Source organism: Felis catus, chromosome F2 (genome assembly GCF_018350175.1).
Source record: "Felis catus isolate Fca126 chromosome F2, F.catus_Fca126_mat1.0, whole genome shotgun sequence".
Taxonomy (NCBI): Eukaryota; Metazoa; Chordata; class Mammalia; order Carnivora; family Felidae; genus Felis; species Felis catus.
Genome location: NC_058385.1, coordinates 76127913 through 76146058, shown reverse-complemented (window position 1 = coordinate 76146058; position 18146 = coordinate 76127913). Strand labels below are relative to the sequence as shown.

The 18146-nt window shown below is 47.7% G+C and overlaps 1 long non-coding RNA gene across 1 annotated transcript; it reads left to right on the top strand.

The window, feature by feature from the left end:
• Window positions 1–1999: 1999 nt before the first annotated feature.
• LOC109496246 lies at window positions 2000–11515 on the top strand. Its single transcript, XR_002152243.3, has 4 exons — window positions 2000–2250; window positions 2397–2463; window positions 4631–4822; window positions 11141–11515. It is a non-coding gene; the product is annotated as an uncharacterized LOC109496246 (long non-coding RNA).
• Window positions 11516–18146: the final 6631 nt, after the last annotated feature.

The window sequence follows — 18146 nt, the reverse complement described above, 5'->3', positions numbered from 1 at the left end:
TAATAAAAATAGCTGTTCGGTACATGAGTTCTCTGAGAAGGGCTGAGTGGGGATGGGGACAGGAGGCTAGGCCAGGAGTGTAGGCAGGACGCCCACCTGACTGGCGAGCTGGGGCCCGGCCTGTCTTCTGTACCAGGTCTTGAGCGCAGAGTTCGCTTTTCTGTGTCTGTTTTGTTTTTGTCTTGTACACCTTTCACCTTCCAGGATGCAACACAGGGCCAGGTTTATGCCTGGGACTCAGTAACGCATGTGAAATGTAATTGATTTACATATTTCAGGGGAGACTGGTCATTGGGATCGCTGCCCTTGAGGGTATTAGAATCCAGGAGAATATCTGAAGGTCTCCAGAAGAAACAAATCAGGTCAAAGCTTGAAACCTTAGCTGCGACTGCTCCTTCGCTGTCAGGATTGAAAATGACGAATTGGGCGGTCTGCTGTTTGCACATGGTGACCCGGGGTGCGTCCTTCCCCCACTGTGACCTCAGTTCCCCACCATAAATGAGAGATTTGGACCACAGTCCCAATACCCCCTCATCCTCTAAGTCCCCCCGCAAGATGGCAGGTGTCGAGAGAAGCATCGAAACCATCTGGGGCAGCTGCCCTGAGGTGCATCAGGCAGCTTCCAACCCACCATGCAAAGCCTTCCCCCATTCCTGCGGAGATGTCTGCACCTGAGTGAGGCACCTGTCCCAGGGCATAGGGGGGAGGGGAGGCGGGGGAGGGGAGGCGGGGGCGGGGTGTAGCCGTGCCTGCAGAGATTCCTCCAGTGAGGATTGCCAAGGGCGCCCCAGAGCCACAGTCAACAGCCTTTGCTGCAACCGTTTCTTTGGAAGCATTTTTCTGAATCTCAGTTCCTTGCATCAGGCTTGTGGGTCCCCTTACTGAGGAGGCGTTTGGCAAAGCATGAAGGGCAAGACTTCCCTGGAGAGGATATTTTTCCCTCATATCAGAGCCTTTCAGGGCAGTGGGGGAGGGGATGGAATGAGTGGGTGTCCAATCAGCTCCTTTCCTGCAGAGGAGCAGGGACAGGGTCTCTCCTTCAGGCCCCACAAGATTTTCAGTCTGAGGAAAGACAACTTCTTTCCGAAAGATCGGACTCAGGTGTCCAATTCTGCACGAAGCCTTTCCTGGGCACCTGCACCTCCAAAGCTGGGCCTCCCCTTTCCTGTGCCCCCAAGACCTGGGCTCTGGAAACGTCCCCCCTGCACGCTTGCTCTCCAGATCCATCCGGATCCCGTGTGTGCTTCCAGACAACTCTCCTGCGGTCGTCCCCAGAGGTCCGGGATGGGGTCCCCAAGGAAGGGAGTTCATGGGGCAGGTGGTCTCAGGAAGCACATGGGAGCAGTGGGGACGAGAAGAGAGAAAGGTCACGGGGATGGTGTGTGAACAGATGAGCCCTCCCCGACCCCACCAGGATTTCCTGAAGAACCTTGCAGAATGAACCTCGAGCTGACCCACTGAGAGTCCACGGCAAAACAGCAGCGTGGACTTGTGGATTCCTCTGCCTATCGATTGGGAGTTTGCCTAGGGGCGTGAAACGTCCTGCACTTGTGGGTGGCCCTGCTACAAGCGGGCTGGGAGGCTCCCCTTAAAGCCCTGAAGCCTGGAAACAGAGGCAGGGCACACAGAACAGCAGGGGGCGCTAGAGAGATGTCAGCGCTGGGTCCTCTCTGCTGCGTAGCTGCTGCCCGTGGTCCACGGTGTCCCTGCGTCGAAAGTCACGTCTCTTGCCGGATGGTCCTCTCTCTAAGGCGCTCTCTGCCTGCGATCTGCTAACTTCCCCCCTACTCCGCCCCATCCAGGTCCAGGCGACTGCCCCCTGCCCACGCCTCTGCGAATGGGATCTTCGTTTCCCTGCCCCACACTCCCAGAGTGTGCGTCCTGTCCTTCCTGCCAGGACCGAGCTGTCACGTCCTGTTCCGACCTAGGCCCTGCTGTGACCTCCTTCCTCCCGCTATGGTCTCCACTCCCACCGACCTCGTGCAAAGGGGGACAGTCAATACATTTTCCCACCCATGGGTGTCCCTCTCCATTCGATGCAGCTCGGGCCATTTGCTGTCGCGCGGGGGTCAGGGGCACTGACAGGCACTCCGTTCGTATTGTGCTGAACTTCAAGAAGCGGTTTCACCGGACACGGGGCTCTTGCCAAAGGAGGGGCAGCGGTGGGGTTCTGGGACGCCTGCGGGGAGACTCCAGGGCCAATCCCAGCCGGTGTCTGAAGACAACCACGGCTGTGCTAAGGCCGGCCAGGTGAGAAAAGAGAAACTGATCTCTGGCATGAGTGGGAGGGTCAGGAGCTGAAGTCACTGTCGCTGGGATGTCCGGGGAAATTTGGGTACCAGGTGGGGAAGGAGGGCGTGAAGCCCACATACCGACCTTACGTTATGTCCCCGCAGGTGCTACGCTACCAACTGGACACAGGCCGCCTCTAGACTCACAAGGGGCCCTCTCCACAGGTCATAGGTGAGTTAACCCAACCAGGCCCAGAGGCCGACAGGTTTACAGCCGGGAATTGGCAGTGAGGAGGACTCGGCCCCAGGTGGCCCGGAAGGCTGGCTGTCACAGCGCATTGCATAGCAGAGGCCGGGGTTTGGGGAGAAAACGGCAAGAGAGTCCCCACCGAACAGGGAGTGAATTAGGCAGAAGCCAGAGTGGAAAGCCACAGCGAAGCGTCCGTGTCTTGGCCTCCACGCTGCCCACGTGTGGGGCCGGCTGGCGCGTCCCACTCATCCTTGGATGAGCCACGTGGAAGTGCGCAAAGCACATGACACGTGCTCTAGAGCAGAGGCAAAGGACAAGTCCCCTGAGGCCAGGCCCCCCGGCACCAGGACACCACAGCAGGTTTGGCAGGGAGTCCTAGAGCTCAGCCTCCGTGTGGATTAAGATACAGATACTAATCTCTATCTCACTGGCTCACCCAAGCTGGACCCAGCTAAACGCTCACAGAGCACTCTGTGTGCACCCCGATCTAGGTGCCTTCCGTCAATTAACATGTCCAACACTTGCAGGAACACTGTAGAGATATAAACCTGGAAGGTCCGGGCTGCAGCCCATGTCCTTGACCGCTGTGCGTCCCTGCCTGTCGATGTAAAGCCTGCCCCCACTTGTCCTGGACAGTGGGCTCAGTCACCGGCTGTGTCGTGTCTGAGCCTGGCCTTCCTTGAGAACAGATCCTCAGGCTGATGAGGAAGTGACCTCTTTGGAAATGTGAGCACGGACACAGGCTAGACACAGAGGGGGTGGGAGAAGTAGGGCAGCCCAAGCTCGTGTTCAAGCTGACACGAGTCCGACACACTTGTGTTATGAAGAGAGCCACTAAGGGCAACCGGGTGCTCCAACTGTGGGATTTGAGAAGCCTGTAGCAAGCATCTCAGAAGGAGTACATCCTGGGAGCCCAGAGTGTCCATCCTGGGAGCGGAGAAGCCCAGGACATGAGGAAAATGACACATCACAGGTGCCTAAGGCGAGGTGCCATCTGGTCACACCTGTGTGAGTCTGGTGAAACCACAGCTCGGGCTGTAGGGTGGGGAGGCTGAGGAGCTGGGTCCAGACCCCCTCATCTCCCAGTTCTGCTCTTCCTGTTCCCCACCCACAGTCGTTGTTTGCCTCTGCCACACCTGTCCTACCCTGGTTTCTGCCACTGGTCCCAGGCTCCGTTCATTACTCGGTCATTCAACAAGTATGTGTTGACCAGACTCTGAGCCAGGCAAAGAGCTGATATCGGGTGTGGCCTCTCCACCTCTCAGGCTTTGTCCTTTTCCACCTGACCTTCCTGTGGCTGCTGGCTCTAAGACACTCTGAGCTGTGCCTAGGAGGGATTCCTTATGTTCGCCTCCGGCTTCTGTGAATCCACCCCGATCCCAACTACTTGGCTGTCTACCTATTTCGTGAGGGATTTCTGTACCTCGCAGGTTCTCAACTTATGTACTCTTCATTACTGTTTCCCGGAGTGTGTTCCGACTAAGAGACGGTCAGGTAAAAAGGGATCGTGGGTAGGGGCGCCTGGGTGGCTCAGTCGGTTGAGCGTCCGACTTCGGCTCAGGTCATGATCTCACGGTTTGTGAGTTCGAGCCCCGTGTCGGGCCCTGTGCTGACAGCTCGGAGCCTGGAGCCTGCTTCGGATTCTGTGTCTCCCTCTCTCTCTGCCCCTAACCCACTCGCATTCTGTCCCTGTCTCGCTCAAAAATAAATGAACATTAAAAAAAAAAAAAGGGATAGTGGGGATCTGGCAGATAACAAGCTTAGGAAACACTAATAATGTCCAACTGAACACTTCGGGAAATGCTACTGTACCAGACTGTACCCAGCATTCAAGGCCCCAGAGCCTACTCTGAATTCAGATGACAAAAACGATCAAATTGTATTCACTCCAAAAGAGTTTATGAACATCAGGAGAGAGCAGCATAAGATGATATTTTCAAAGAGTGTGAAGAGTAGATATGCAACATATCACATGAATGTTCAAGAATATTCACTGTTTCCTCCCACATGGGAGGAGTGTGTTCCCCTGCTCCATTGATTTGGGCTTTGGCCAACGGGCTAGAGAAGTGGCTGTATCGCTTCTGAGTAGGAGTTTCCCACACAATTGCTTATTTGGGCTTGACCTTCTTGCTCTTCTCCTTGGTCTCAGGGATGGACACATCCTTCAGAGGGGCTGCCCCTCCAGCCCAGATCCCCAGATGAGAAGACACACGGAGCAGAGGCACGCAATCACTGTCAGACCGCAGCTTCCAGTACGTGACGCAATACAGAAATGAATGTCTGTTGCAAGCCGCTGGGATTTGGGGGCTGCTTGTTACTCAGCAAACCTGCCCAATACAGTGTGAGTACTTCGTCTTTTAGTGGGGAAGAGCCAACGATGATGATTTTGAACCAAATATCAAAAGGCATTTCCTTGGGGGGGTCTCTTGGAATTAGTTGGCCTTTGGGGGAAAATGTCGCTTAATTGGAATTCTAAATAATCGAATTTTACCTCCAGTGAGAGATAACATTTAGTGCCACTTACTCCATAGAAGCTTTGCATAAATCCTGTTTCACCTTCTTCACAAAACCCAGCAGGAAGTATTTCTGTTCTCATTGATAAAAGAAGGAACTGAGACTCAGAGAGAGTTTAACTGGCCCGTCTAAGGTCACACACAAAGGATGACCAGGATTTGAAGTAGGTCTGGAATTCAGACAAAATCTGTATTCTTTCCTCACATCACGCTGAAGCGGCACTCATCAGCTACCGGGAGTGCTAACAAAGGCTTCCTTTGAGAAGCCAGTAATGAGCTACATTTGGTACAAAAGGCATTTCTGTCCTGACACCATTAAAATATTTCTCATAAAAAAAAGTTCGTAAAAAAATTTCCCCACCCCCCTCCAATTTTTGAAAATATTCCTCCCAACCACAGTGAAAAAAACCCTTTCTGGATTTTTCAAGGTATCTGTAACGGAATACTTTTCCAATGATGTAACATTGGAACAAGGGATCTTTGGATTCTATCAGACAGGAAAAGTGAGAAAGTGTCTCTGAGATTCTCAGAAACATCCTTGGAAACATCCACCCAATGGAGAAGAATTTCTGCCCACCAATGCCAGCCTTGACTCTAGTGTTTTGAAAGACACCCTGCTGACTGACCATCTGCTTGAAGTTGTCTGGACCAATCAATAAACATTGACTGGAAGTCTTCCCTGTGCCAAACACCATGCTGGGCACAGAGGCCAGAACAAACCAGCACTTTACATACATCATCCCATTTAACTCTCATTAATACACCGTGAACTACTGTCATCCCATTTCGCTAAGGAATAAGGCATAATGAAACCTATTATTCAATAAGGAATAAAACATAATAAAAACATTATTACGATTTTTCAAAAACCCAGGTTGGAGTTCTAACCCAAGTCAGAGTGGCTCTTGCCACTTTTATATTCTCTTTTGTATCTCCTTATACTCAGTACATCTTTTGATAACATCAAAGGCTACTTTGCAAAGCGGAGTTAACACAGCATGACTGAACCTGATATCCCTACTGTCTCTTGGTCTGCTTGCAAAGCTGGCCCTTGGCTGGTGTCCAGGAACTTGGATTTCAAGAGGGTTCCACCATCCCTTAACTGATAAGGGTGACCCACAGAACCCAAACTGTTTGCACAAACAATGTGGTTTATGCTGAACACTTGCTTTCCTTCAAGGAGTCTAGAATTTTGATACATAGGATGCCTACGCAATCAGCCCCGATAAAAACTTTGGGCACTAAATCTGCAGGAAGCTCCCTTGGTAGAAAATATTTCGCACATGTTGTATGACTCATTGCAGGAGGAACCATGCTTGTTCTGGGTGGTTCCACCGGGACGGACTCTTGAAAGTTTGTACCTGATTTCCCCCGTACTTGGCCCCTGCACTTCTCCCTGTGCTGATTCTGCTTTGTGTTCTTTCACAGTAATGAATCATAGCTGTGAGTAGACTATATTCTGAGTCCTGTGAGTGAGTGAGTGAGTGAGTGAGTGAGTGAGTGAGTCTTCTAGGGAATCATCAAATCTAGGGGTGGTCCCCCAGCATAGCCACCTTCCTGTATCCCAGACAGCAACGGGCTGTCTCAGACCAGCCTTCGGTCATACATCGTGAGGGAAATGAAACCAGTTCCAGTGAGATTCGGGGCCTGAAGGCCATTTGTTAGTGCAAATGTCCTATACTCTCCACTTCTGCTGGACAGTGACCAACCAAAAGGCGTGTATGTCACTTCCAAGCCCCTCAGCCTGACCCAGGGACCTCTGTTGCCTGGCTCTGTCTGCACCTTCAACCTCATTCTTGCCTCCTACTTTACGGCAAGCTGCTCCGCTTCCCCAAACACATGGCTGTCTCCAGCCTGTGCACTTTAGCCCATAACCTTCTTCCTGGGACCTGTTCCCCCTTCTCTGATTTAAGAAATCATACAAGTCATGGCCACTTGGAGGTCGTGTGACCATGGTATCTTACTGAGGTTGCCATAACAAAATGCCACAGACTAGGTGGTTTACATATAGACCTTTAATTTTCTCAGAACTGGAAGCCATAACCCTGGAGATTAGGGGTACCAGCATGGCCAGGTTTCAGTAGGACTCGATTTATGGGTTGCAGATGGCCCCCTTCTCATTGTCCTCACATGGCCTTCCTCAGCGTGTGCATGTGAGAGAGAGTGAGCTCTGGTGTCTCTTCTTCTCCTTATAAGGACACTACTCTCATCATGGGGGCCCTACCTTCATGACCTCATCTAAATATAATTACCTCTCTAAGGCCACACCTCCAAATACCATTACCTTAGGGATTAGTCCTTCAACATATAAATTTAGGAAAGGGGGACACACACATTCAGATCATGGCACATGGACAGTTCAGGGGGCATCTCCTCTGTTCTCCTACCCTCTTACCTCATCTATTAAATTCAACAGATACTAAGTGCCCCCTCTAGGCCAGATATTATCCTACATACTGGGGACGTGGTAAAGGAGAAGGGAGAAGCAGCCTCTGCCTTTATGGAGCTACAGCTTTCAACTTGCTCATCCGGGAAGACTTCCTCACTTCATTTTTCTTCCTTTGATCTTCATTCTTCCTTGTTTCCTTTGATTTCACTCTACTCTTAGCAAACATTTTTGAGCGGGCACTCCTGTGTGTATGTATTACCTACTTATAAATTATATGCATATTCTAATATACAATGGACAATATAGCAATATAAAAAATACATTTTTAAAGACATACATTAAAAAATGGGGAAAGAGGAGTTCTAAACCGTCTTTCCACAGTGAAACAATGTCGACACGCGGTGTGAACATACCCTTCTTTGGAGGCCTCTGGTCCACCAAAAGGGACACCACCTCTTCCGAGTCCTTGAGACCAGCATTGATCTTACCCTTTTGCAATGGACACTTTAACCATCTATCTCCCCACTTCGAAGACCGAGTTTCATTCATCTCTGTGCGCCCAGTGCTTAGGGCAATACTTGTCACAGAGGGGACTCTTTATAGACTTTTCTGGAAATACACACACATGAAGCATTGACATCATTGTTACAATAACTATGATCGCAATTCCAAGATTTAGGGGAAAGATGATTCTTTTCTTAGACAGGTCTTCCCATAGTTCCTTGGTTGGGTCACCCAAGGTTCCAGGTCTTGAGCCCACATACTTCTGAAACCAATGAAGTTCACTGGAAACCAATGCAGACTGAGTCATGTGACCTAACAAACTGAACATCAAATTGTATTAGGGCTTGCAGGGCTCAGGCACTGGGCCAAGTGCTTTAATGCTGCTCTCTCATCTCACCAAGCACCCCCACGACAAGTCTGTGGTATCCCACTCTGAAGAAAAGGAAACTTTGACTTAACACAAGAAGAGACTTTGCCCAAGGTCACCAGCTAGAGGTAGGATTAAGACCAGGATCCAAGGACCACCTCTGCAATCACTATACCAAACCGATTCACATAGGACTCTGGTATAAGCCCTGTCGTAGTATATTAATGGACATTTGTGGAAGGAAGTCTTCAGTATTTATTTAATACTATCTTTTAAGCATGTCTCCATCACTGGGATGCTTTCACATCTGGCAAGTGACGGGATGATGGGCTTCCTGAGTGTTCTAGAGTGTGGCGACTGGAAAGCATCGGGAACCCAGGTATTCGGTGTCGGTGTTCCTTAACTCAGCGTGACCCTTCTGGCTGGAAACAGACCAGCACCACTGACCGCCATACCACTGTCTCCTTCATACCCCGCTGCTCCGCCCCTTTGAAATATTGTGCGGTGGTATTATTACAAGTAAATGGTCCCAAATCTGTGCTGAAATTGTTCTGGGAGGCGGGGCATTCAGACACTCTGGCAGCAGCTGACCTTTAGCTAGTCTCCTCCAACTGTGACCCAATCAGGCATAATGAGCTTAGAACAGGGCTCAGGATTGTTTTCTCTCTGCTTTTCTTGTCTCCCAGCCTTTATCGGTACTTTAGCAGAAGGCTGTTTTTCCTTCTGTACTTATTTATATTTAGCCTGAGCATCCTGCTAATTACAAGGCAGTTACAGGAGAATTAGGGACACTATATATAAATTTGCCATTTATGCAAATTGCAAAGAGAGAACAAAGAAAAATTAGCTTAATTAGTGTAATTGCTAAAAAAGCGGGAGGTGAGGCAAACCCAGCTTTAATCAAAGAAGAGGCGAAGGAAGTCTCAAGGAAATGGTGACCCAAATCAGCACAGATCGGAGGGCTCTGACCTTTCACGATTCCAAGACCTTGCTGAGACATTGGGACGACATGAGGCCGTGGACAGGAGGGGCAGAGCCTTCTCAGCATAAAAGCGCCATGTGGGTGCCTAAGACACGAAATGAAACACTTGCACTTGGAACGTGATTGATATGCTCTGAGAGGGGGCACCTGAGGTGCAGTGTTGAGAGAGCAGAAAATAAGCCTTTGTGGAATCTTTGTCCAGCAAACACATTACTGAGCACCTACTAAATGCTGGGGACGGTTTAGACACCGAGGGCACAAAAATGAATAACACACGGTCACTTCCCTTAAGGGGCTGGGGAGACAGAAATAAAAAGGCAATAAACAAATGACATGCGAAGAGCAAAATAGAAGGCCTGAAGGATAGGGTTGCCAGATTTAGCAAATAAATGTATATAGCATGCCCAGTTAAATTTTCAATGTCAATTAAATTTCCAGCAGGTAAACAACAAATGTATTTTGAGTGTTAAGTATACCCCAAGATATTTGGGGGATGTATTTATACTTCAAGAAAGTAATTTGTTGTTCATCTGAAATTCAAATTAACTGGCGTCCTGTATTTTTCTCTGGCACCCTCCTGAGGAGGTACATAGGACCAGGGATTCCCCCTGAAAGCAGAAAACTGTCCTTTGGCAAAGCATCTTCAGGTTCCTCCGCCTGGTGTGTTATTAATGGAGAAGTAAAGGGGGAAAGAAGCCATGGATGAATGAAGCTGGGACATCATGGGGCCAGGGGAGGGGAGAGGACCCCAAGGAACACTGGTCTCTTTATTTCTGTGATCATCCCCCACTCCGTGTCCAGCTCCAACTCCCCAGATCTCCAGTAAAACTACCCAGACACGTAAATGCCTGTGTATATAAGGGGTTCTGTGTTCTTTGGCAGTCAAGGAGGGAGCAGAGGGCCGCATCTCGGCAGACGTGCTATCACCTGTTCCGTGGCTTTGCGTATTTCAACTCATCGAACCCTCACAACAACCCCTAAGAGGCAGATTACATGATCCCCATTTCACAGATGCAGAGACAAGCAGAGACACTGAGGTGCTGTGCTACCTGCCACATGGGCTTTGCCAGCCAACACCAAAATAACCAAAGGGAAACCCGACCGGTCACTCGCCTGTCTCGCTTAAAAGATAACCTTCTTTGATGCGCCCTCTTCTCCTTCATTCAGGGTTTCCTTTATAAGAAACAGAAACACATAAATAGCAAAGCCAAAAAGAGTTCTTTTTTTAAGTATGGAAGGGGTTCATTTGGCACACGAGGCCTTAAGGTACAGCTCAGCCTCATAACGGACTGGAACCAAAAGTCTGAGTTATTCTATTACTCTTGGTCATCACGGTGTTTGTTTTTGGATTTCTCAGTGGAGGAGAAAAAGACCAGAAATAGTCACTGTGACTCCACATGATTTCACAACGCAAGCAACCAACCAACTGGGTTGGTGTATCACATACCCCAAATGACTGAGAGGAAAATGAGAGAGAGAGATCAGCTAAGCCCAGCTGTGACTTGTTTTCTCTGGGGTCAATGGTCTCCCCTTGGTCCAACCAACTTTGGCCAATCAAGAGTGGTTTCTGTTACAAACAGCGCGGGTAGGGTTGTGGGAAGGGGATTCTCTGAACAGATGTACATGGGCAAGAAATGGTTGCCTTAGCAGCTGTGACAGCCTTTCTTCTTTATCCCCTTGGATAACATCCTCATCATGGTTGATACCTCTGTCATCCCTGACTTTCTTTGACTAGGGAGTTGGACGTCTCAGACCTGCCTCACCAATTTACCTTGTGTTCCACTTTGTCCCCTTTCTACGGTGATGACATTTTCTGAAACAGCCTGGGGGTTTTTTGTTTTGTTTGAAATGTTCCTCTCTGGTTTGTTTTGTCCGATGACATCCTACATTTCATTTTGTCTTAGGATGTTTTGCTGTCCTCTTTTGTGACTCAGAGGACAAGGATGAAACTAAGCAGGATCCTTGGTGCTACAAAGTGCGGAACACGTAAATCCAACACTGATTCTCAGGAGCCTCTTATCAAAAGGTGATAAACGTCCCCAGGAGAAAAATTATGAATGCAGTCCCTGAAAAAAAACAAACATCAAAAACTCTCATTTTCTTTTTATTTATTTATTTGTTTATTTTTTTAATTTAAATTCAAGTTAGTTAACATACAGCGTAGTCTTCTAATCACTATCAACGTCTACCTCCATTCTTGATGGTGGGGTGTGATTGGCAAAAATGATAGAAAGAGCCAGTAGGGAATTAGGAAAGATGTTCAGGATAAAATGGGATTTAGGGCTGTGTAAAGTTTGGAGAAGTTTCCTCCTTCAAAGCTTGCTGGGATTAAGATATCTTATCACTAGGATGACCATATAATTTGTCATCTAGATTGTAGTGTATTTGAGAGTGAATAGGTGTGCTATTAATAATCACACTGGAGGGGCGCCTGGGTGGCGCAGTCGGTTGAGCGTCCGACTTCAGCCAGGTCACGATCTCGCGGTCCGGGAGTTCGAGCCCCGCGTCGGGCTCTGGGCTGATGGCTCGGAGCCTGGAGCCTGTTTCCGATTCTGTGTCTCCCTCTCTCTCTGCCCCTCCCCCGTTCATGCTCTGTCTCTCTCTGTCCCAAAAATAAATAAACGTTAAAAATAAAAAATAAAAAAAAAATAATCACACTGGAGGGGTGCCTGGGTGGCTCAATGGGTTAAGCGTCTGACTTTGGCTCAGGTCATGATCTCATGGCTCATGGGTTCAAGTCCTGCATTGGGCTCTGTGCTGACAGTTCAGAGCCTGGACCCTGCTTCAGATTCTGTGTCTCCCTGTCTCTCTCTGTCCCTCCCCCACTCACACTCTGTCTCTCTCTCTCAAAAATAAACAAACATTAAAAAAAAATTTTAAGAATTATGCTGGGAAAGTGAGTGTAAACCACGTCTGTCCTAGGTAAACCAGGATCTATGGCCATATGGCCATATCCGTCACCTACACCTGAGGTGGTTGCAAGTCTCACAAAGTCTGCAACATCTAACAACTGCCAGCTAGACTGGCCTTGTCTTCACTGTTGGAGACCATGGCTGAGTAAGGATGGGGATGGGGCAGAGGAGACTCACTTCCTGGGTAATACCATTCAGCCCTCTCCAAGGCAACAGTGGCACAGTTTGGCATCATGTAATTGCTTCATGCCGAACAGTTGTGAGTTACTGTTTCATTTACAATAATGTTATTTACTTGTTTACTTTTTGTACTGTGTTGAGATTAAAGAGCAGGAACTGCATTTTTGATCTCTACAGCCTTGATGACTAGAGCAGTGTTTGGCAGAATAGAGACAATCGGTAAAAGCCTGTACAAAGAAAAATGTAATGTCTTAAGGTCTTCCAACTTCAGAATCATCCTGTGATCCTTGAAAATGCGGAAGGCATCTGAGAAAAAATAGCATCTTCCTTCCTTCCTTCCTTTCTTCCTTCCTTCCTTCCTTCCTTCCTTCCTTCCTTCCTTCCTTCCTTTCCTTCCCTTTTTTCCTTCCTTCCTCCTTTCCCTCCCTTTTTTCCTTCCTTCCCTCCTTCCTTCCTTCCTTCCTTCCTTCCCTCCAATCCTGACCCTCCTTCCTCTGACTTTCCATTCAGTGCTACAGTCCAAGCAAGAGCTCTAGGTCTTTGTCTCTGCAGAGCTCCTGGAAGCCCTGTAAGCTTAGAGTTGTTCTGGCTTTAAGTAGACCTTCCACATGGGCCTTCGGGTCAGACCAGAGATGAAACATAGTGCCTCTTTGGAAGGTAGAGACACCTAGAAATATCAGCAGGGCTTAGATATATCCATCATATGTTTCTCTGTAAGCTATGACTTACACCCATGCAACAGAATGATAAAGTTGCTAAGAAGATGCGCTCTAAGACTGAGGGAACAAATATAACTACCCCCAACAAAGGGAATCCGCCATGGCAACAAGCTTGGAAACAACTGCGTGAGGAACAGAAGAAAGGATTGGGATGTTCAGGCTGCAAAAGAGAAGATGTGGTGGGGAGGGGTAGGCAGGGACTCAAAATGTCTGAAACCTCATATGTGGGAATGTGAGAACTTGGCAGGGTCTCCAATGGGCAGAACCACGACCAGTGGGCAAAAGCAACAGAGAGTTAGTTTTATTGTTAAGTAAGGGCCACGGATCTTTAATGGCTATGTCAATAATCATTCTTTAATAACTGGTCATTTATAGATTATGCATGTGTGGACTCTTATGTTTTGAACCTAATAATTGACTTCCTCAATTATTCAATGGTTTGAACCTAATAATTCATTTCCTGGTGGTGGTTGTCCTTAGTGGACACATCTGACAAATCATGGAGTGCTTTGAATCCAGAAAAAGTGAGCAATTGTCTTGGGGTTACCCTTTTGTTCCCAAAGCTCCTGTGCCAATAGATCCAATTGTCCCATGTCTAATTCCACTTCTTCTTGGATTTACAAAATGTTTGGGTTTGACATGGGCACTGTGGAGGAGGCGAGTTCAATATAAGTCAAATGTACTGCTGCCCTCCAGATGCTCCAAATTTAGTAGAAAAGGAGAGACACAGTCAAAAAGAGCATAAGAGTGAGTTTGAGGTTCTTTTGATTTCCAGTTCTACCTCCCACTGAGATGGAAGCCCTCCTCTAGAATCTCAGTGGAGGGCTAACTTAGAGGTTATCTAGCAAGGTCACCAAAACTTTCATATCCTGTATGTCGCTTGATATTCCCAAGGATGTGGAGAAGAAGGACATCTATTTTGCCTCTTTTCCAACGAGGGAATTGAGGCTCAGAGGGGTCACACCAGCTGCATAGGGACACAGCTAGGAAGCCCCAGAGCTGATTATTCGGATCCTAAATCCCATAGTGACCCCTTCCCCTACACGGGCGATCAGATTTGTTGGAGATGATACTGCCCACAAACTACTTGTGATTTAGGAAAATAGGGTGGACCTCTGGAGATTAAACCGTAAAGCCATTGAAAACCAAGTGACCACGAAAAACAAATGCCATGATGGGATAAAACAGCAGTGTAAATAGCACAGTGTAGGAACACACAACACATTTCTAGCCCCTGGGAACTCACACACTTAGGGGAGGAAGGCAGGTACACGAGTGGGGACAAGGCAGGCAATATTTGGAACATTTGGGGAGACTCCCCAAGTGAGAATGTGCCATGTAGGAGTCTTAAAATGAGCTCACTGAAAGAAAGTCGCTGTGTTTTGTTGGCTACAGACAAAGAATAATGTGCCCCACCAATTTAAACACACCAGGCACTGGCTCACAGAGCACATTTCAATACTGCTCAAGAGCAGATGATATTTACAGAATGAGGTTTCTAAAAGGACATCCTTCTCTTCTAATGGAATGAAACTTTTGGAGAAAGAGGAGGGAGGGGATGTCTTTTTGTGTGGACTCTAGCAAGATGTGCATAATAGCCACACAGTAATTGGATTAAAGGGGGTTACTACTCACAGGCAGATGTAAAAGCTTACAAGATGTTTGAATGGGAAGAGAGAGGCTTCAGGTTCTAATTTCCTTCATTAGGAACAGCAGGGTTGGCCAGAAAGGGGAAGTGGGAACCAGCCTTGCATACAATGTACATGGCAAGGTGGGATATCTATTACTGCAAAAACAACTTACTACCAAAATGAGTGGGCTAATGGAATGATTTATTATTCTTTCTTGATTCTGTGGGTTGACTGTGCTTGACCAGATGGTTCTCACATAGAGTCTCTCATGTGGTAGCAGTCAGATGGCAGCTGGGGCCATGGCCATCTGAAGGCCTAACTGGGCTGGACATCTGGGATGGCTCACTCCCATGGCCAGCACTTGATGTTGGCTCGGAGTTCAGTTGTGATTGTCAACCAGAATCCCTACAAGCGGCTTCTCTATGTGTTTGTGGCTTCTTGCAGATGGTGGATGAAAGGAAGTGTCCCACAAGTAAGAACTCAAAGAGAACCAAGAAGAAGCTTTTATGGCTTCTTATGACCTAGCTTCAGAAGGCCCAAAAGGTCAATTCTGTTGGTGAGGCCTAGTCTTCTATGTGTGAAGTAGAGGGCTGCATGAAGTCAGGAAGAAATGATACAGCCCAGGCATTTGGGAAGCTAAAACCTAATGAGTAAAATAGATGTGTGATTTCATATCTGAAATTAGCTAATCAGATACTCTGATAATGATCTGTCCAAGCCATGTGGGGGTCACGAAAGAATAGTTTAGGAGGGTGGGGGATCAGAGTGGGCTTCAGGGAGGAGGTGACTACTTGAACAAGGCAGGAAAGGAAAGTCGTTCTTTGCCCTGGACTGTGTGTTGTGTGTATGTGTGTGCATGTATGTGTGTGTGTTGTGTGGATGTGTGTGTTGTGTGTATATGTGTGTGGTGTATACATGTCTGTTGTGTGTCTTACGTGTTGTGTGTCTGTATGTGTTGTGTATGTATGTGCATGTATATGTGTGTATGTGTGTGTGTTGTGTGTATATGTGTGTGCTATGTGTTAGGTATGTGTTTTATGTACATTGTATGCTGTGTGTGTGCATGTGCACGCACACACGAGTGTGTGTAAGGGTAGGGAGGAGATGAAGGAAAGGCATTTAGTAATTCAAGAGTGAGGAAACAACAAAATAAATCCAAACAGTCTGATGCATTCTGGGAATTGTAAGAGACTCAATATTGCTACACAGTGGGGGAAAAAACACAAACTGGAATTATAATTGCAAAGGATGTTAATAGAAATCTTCTGAAAGTATTCATTGAATAAGTAAGCTTAGAAACAAAGTTAAACTGCCCGTAGTATTTCTTACATTTTATAATATAACACGTCTTACAAATCTTGGCCATTTTGGTGGCACAGTAGATGGGCCAAGAGTATACCCCGTGGTTTAAGGTATATGCGCAAGTAGGTTTGGCCTTGTCTAGACTGTAATTTCCACAATGTTGGGTTAGTCCAAAGAAGACAGTATGACAAGCAGAGAGATTACAAGAGTAAGTGGGGGCTGGATTAAGAAGTTTCGCCATTATCCTCGGGTCAGTTTCCAAATATTCATTAAACACATACTACATCCCTGGCACTCTTTACGGTACTGGGGCTCTATCAGCAAACAAGGCAGAAAAAAGTCCCTGCCCCATATAGCTTACCTTCTTCTGGGGAGAGACAGACACTAAACAAGATAAATAGGAATATTATACAGTGTGTTAGGTGATGATAAGCACAACGTATAAAAAATAAGGCAGGAAGGAGGTGAGAAGAGAGGTAGGGATCTTACATCATCTGGGCTGGGGGCTGGGCAGTGGAAAATGACATGTGATGACAGTTTCAAAGGAAGAGATCCGGTAAGCTCTGTGGATGGGGGCTCCAGCTGAGGCAATAGCAAGGTCCTGGAGCAGAGGATTCTGGTTCATTCAAGAAGGCGGAGAGAGACCAGTGAGCAGGTGGAGTGATTCCAGGGGATGTTCCTAAAAGAAGACCTTCTGCCGGATCGCAGAGGGCCTCCGGATCCCCAGGTCTTTGGCTTATAGCCTGAGTGAAATGTAGAGACACTGGAGGGTTTTGAGCACCTGCGCGATAAGACTGGCTTGCTTGTGAAAGGATCTCTCTTGCTAATATGTAGGAAACAGACCAAAGGGGGCAGAAAAGGAAGCAGGGGCACTAATTAGAAGGCTTTTGCATTAAGCTGGCTGAAATATGTTGGGGGTCTATACCAGAGTGAGAGCGGAAGAGCCAGTGGGAAGTGGCTGGATTCTGGACATACTTTGAAGGCAGAGCCAATGAGACTTGCTGGCAGATAAGATGCAGAATTGAGAAGAAGAGAGGACTCAAGATGATTTCAAGATTTTTGGCTGCGCAGCTGGAAAGGCAGAAGTCCTGTACCTGAAGAGGGACATTTTCAGGAGTACGTTTGAGGCAAAAGAAGCTAGGTGTTGGAGGAAGTGAGTTTGGGAGGCCTGGAAAGAAAGGTATTTAAGCAAGCACGTTGTGCAATTGGATGAACACTCCAAGCTGAACTTCTCTGCCGGCCTTAGGAAGGATAGATCGGAGAGGATATGTAAACAGCAAGATGCTCAGGAGTAGAGGAGGCAGTCTGGAAGCTAAAACAAAAATCGAGAAAGAAGCAAAGAAACTGATCTGGAGCAGTAGGTTGAGAACAGGCAGGTTCGAAGAGGCCAAGCACAAGAGGAGTCATGGAGGTGAGGTCAGCAAGCTTTCGCAAGTGGCCAAAAGTGGGAAAGTGGAGGTACACATCAGGCTTGCTTACAGCTCGGGATGCAGTGTGGATGTCGGCCCTTTTACGACAAGTAGGAAAATAGAAGATGGAACAGTTTGGTCAATGAAGACATGGACTTCTGTGAGCAACCCGATGAACTTCAACTGCCCTAGTAAACTCTACGTGAAAGTGTCTGGGGACTGCTGATGTGGCCAAGACATTTACTGCTCACAAGTCTCCTTTTTCCCACTGATGCAGATGGGCTGGGTCTGAGAACCAGGGGAAGGTCCCATAAAACCAGCCCAGGGGGCCCTTGGCTTCACACAGGATAGAAATCAAGTGTGAGCCACAGAAAGTGAAAACAGAGTTTACTGAATAGCACAAGTAACAGAGAGAGGATAGCAGATGGAGTATTGGGAGACTCAGAAAGGAGAGAAGGATGAGTCTCACCATTGCTTGGGGTTAGGGTTTTGCATCGGAAAGGGGTCTAGGGTAGGTGTTCCTTCAGGAATCCGAGGTAGGGCCCAATGAAAGGCAAGTGTCAGGTGAACAATAGGTATTATTCTGTAAATTACTGAAGGTAGGGATACTGATGCCAGTATCAGCTGAAGTATGTTTGAAGCTGATATCATGAAACATGTCTGAGACCTGGCTCTTCCTAGGTGTTATCAGGTGTTTGGAGCCTAGGAGAAAGCTCAGAGAATTATGAACTTTCTTGCTTTCCCCGCGAAGTAGGAA